A 2,994-nucleotide genomic window follows, 5' to 3' on the forward strand; every position below is an offset into this window, starting at 1 on the left:
GTCCACCAGGGCAGCCAATCCCCATGTCAATTTTCTTTGCCACCCCTGCTTGTCCCTGATGTAGACCCTTCCTTCCCTGGTGGAGAGTGGGAAGCACCATTTTGGGGGCTGCCTCAAGTGCCAAAATGTCTTGGGCCAGCCTTGCTCTGGAGAGAAAACAACAAAGCACCTTAAAGACAGACACCAGAGCCATGCCTAATGGCCTGTCTTTACAGAGTTAGAGTAAGGATTGCTGAGGTAAAAAATTATGAAGGCTTTGAGTACAGTGGTACCTTGGGTTAAGTACTTAATTCATTCCGGAGGTCCGTTCTTAACCTGAAACTGTTCAGGTTACATACGCTTCAGGTTACAGACTCCGCTAACCCAGAAATAGTGCTTTGGGTTAAGAACTTTGCTTCAGGATGAGAACAGAAATCGTGCTCTGGTGGTGCGGCGGCAGCAGGAGGCCCCATTAGCTAAAGTGGTGCTTCAGGTTAAGAACAGTTTCAGGTTAAGAACAGACCTCCAGAACGAATTAAGTACTTAACCCAAGGTACCACAGTATGGAGTTCCAAACTGTAGGCACTGCCATGCTAAACGACAGGAGTTCTTACAAATGTGACATCTGTAGTAATGCCAATTCCACACAAAAATTACCCTAGATTCTACATCCTCTAATATTTGTCAGAGATTCAAGTAGATTTAATTTGTTGACATGAACCTATAGTTAGTACTCTAATACTGGCAGCACTCAGCCTGGCAGTGCTTAATGTTTATTTAAAGTCAGAACAACTTCTGTTAGGTTTGCTTTAGATTGCAACTTACTGCCTTATTAGACAGGATGAGACTTTTGACTTTAAAAAGCTGCTGTCCTATGTGTTTACAAAGAAGCAACTTCAAATGATGGCACTAAAATTTGCTTCCAGGGCAATATGCTTAGGCTTAAGGGACAAAGGAGAAAACAGTTCATTGGCACAAACAGAGTTAAGGCAGCCCTCTCATTTCCTTAGCTTTCTGGGTTGTTGTTTACTTTGCCTTATCTGTAACTATAATGGTTCCTGATCATCTGCCACAACATTCCTTTCAAACAGCTCCTCCTAACCTTAATATAGTCATACCTGGAAGTCAAATGGAATCTGTTCCATAAGTTCGTTCGACTTCCAAAACGTTCGCAAACCAAATCGCGGCTTCTGATTGACTGCAGGAAACTCCTGCAGCCAATCAGAAGCCGCAGAAGCCCTGTTGGATGTTTGAGTTCCAAAAGAATATTCACAAACCAGAACAATCACTTCTGGGTTTGCAGCGTTTGGGAGCCAAAATGTCCAAGTTCCAGGGCATTCGACAACCAAGGTACAACTGTACTATGAAGTTCCTTCTACAGCCCTGCCCTGGTTGGCCCATTGGATCAATTGCATGCCTTCTCAATTCTTTTTTGCCACCTGTCCTAGATACTTCTGTCCATTGTCTGCCCTACACCCTTCCTTGTCTCTGCCCTCCAAATCCCTTAGCCTTTATATTGCATCCTCAGCTAAACTTGACACTTCTCTCTTCCCTCACAGAATTTGGATTTAAAACTATACAGTTCCATTCTCTGCCATCACATCAAGTACTCTCAACAATCATACATGGCAACACAAATGAAGACTTGGTACTTGGAGAGTATGTTCAGGGAAGTTTTTAATCTGTGATATTTTAGTGTATTTTTCGTTTCTATGGAATCCGCCCAGAGTGGCTGGGGAAACCCAGCCAGATGGGCGGGGTACAAATAATAAATTATTATTATTATTTATTTATTATTATTATTAGAGGATGGAATCTTTGATGAAGGCTGATTCTTTTGTATAGTTATTCAGAAGTAAGTCTCACTGTGTTTGTTAGGGCTTTAAATACAAAAAACTTATTTGTAAGCTGCAAATAAAACGTTTTAAATGTGTTGTAAAGTGCAGTATGCAAATGTGACACTAGATGGTGACAGTGAGCTATGCCAAATTCAATGTAATTTTCAAAACTTTTTTAAAAAAGCATTTTAACAGCATTTTTATATGTGTGTAGATTCCACCTAAGTCATACTATGAGAGTGAAATCTATGGACTTAAGTTGTGACTAACTTCTCAGTTTGACTTAGCTATCACCCAGTGTGTGTATGTGTATGCATAACTCCATAGAGTCTAGACCAGCCTGTCTCAACCTTTGACCCCCAGATGTTGGACTACCACTCCCATCATCCCTAGCTGGTCAGGAATGATGGGAGTTGTAGTCCAATAACATCTGGAGCCCAAAGGCTGGGAAAGACTCATCTAAGACAGAAGCTGGCTCTATGTTCTGCCTGCCATTGCACTCTGAGGTGTGAATCCTATGGAACGAAGCAAACCCGCTTATCTTCTTACATACGGTCCTTTTAATGCACAAGGTAACAAAATATGTTAACTTGCTCCAGCAGTTTGATGTTGTAACATACTGAAAGGACTGTCTAAGTCTCGTGCTCCCCCCGCCTTTGCCAGCCCTGTGCCCTCCAGATGTTTTGGGCTACCAGCCACGCTCCCCTCCGTCTCAACAGAATATCCCCAAGGGAGCCGTCCGGTGTTTCCTATTTACTCGGAAATAACTCCCGCTGTGCACAACGGAACTTACTCCCAAGCAAGTCCATCTTTCGGTTTACATCCAGGAGCTCCGGGAGGCGACCGAAGCAGCTGCCAGAGAAGCGGGACCGCCCCGCCCGCTGGCCCAGGGGGGACCCCCGGGAGGGAGGCTTCGGCGCGGCGGCCCCTGCCCGTTTCGCCTCCCCCGGCTGCGCAGCTCCTCCTCGGGCCGCTAGGCGGAGCCAGAGCAGCGCGGGCGGGGGAGCGGAAATGGCGGGTCCGTTGCTATAGAGACGCCCGCTTGGGGGGCGCTCGGCGTGGCTCCGCCTCTTTCTTCTCCGGGGCCTCTGGCGCAGGCGCAGAGCCGCTTCCCTCCCCCGCCCGGAGCGGCATTTAAAGGGGAAGTGGCCCCTTTCCCGCGGGCGGCCTCCTGCTC

At 46.5% G+C, this 2,994-nt stretch overlaps 1 long non-coding RNA gene across 1 annotated transcript in view; it reads right to left on the reverse strand.

Annotated features, from left to right (window-relative positions):
* The window catches only part of LOC309331986, a 36,088-nt gene extending 33,449 nt beyond the window's left edge, over positions 1-2,639 (reverse strand). Inside the window, exon 1 of the long non-coding RNA XR_014152034.1 lies at positions 2,611-2,639. This is a non-coding gene — a long non-coding RNA (uncharacterized lncRNA). The remainder of the gene's footprint in view (positions 1-2,610) is intronic.
* Between the last annotated feature and the right edge of the window lie 355 nt (positions 2,640-2,994).

This window comes from Podarcis erhardii (genome assembly GCF_964252035.2).
Source record: "Podarcis erhardii genome assembly, chromosome: 17".
NCBI lineage: Eukaryota > Metazoa > Chordata > Lepidosauria > Squamata > Lacertidae > Podarcis > Podarcis erhardii.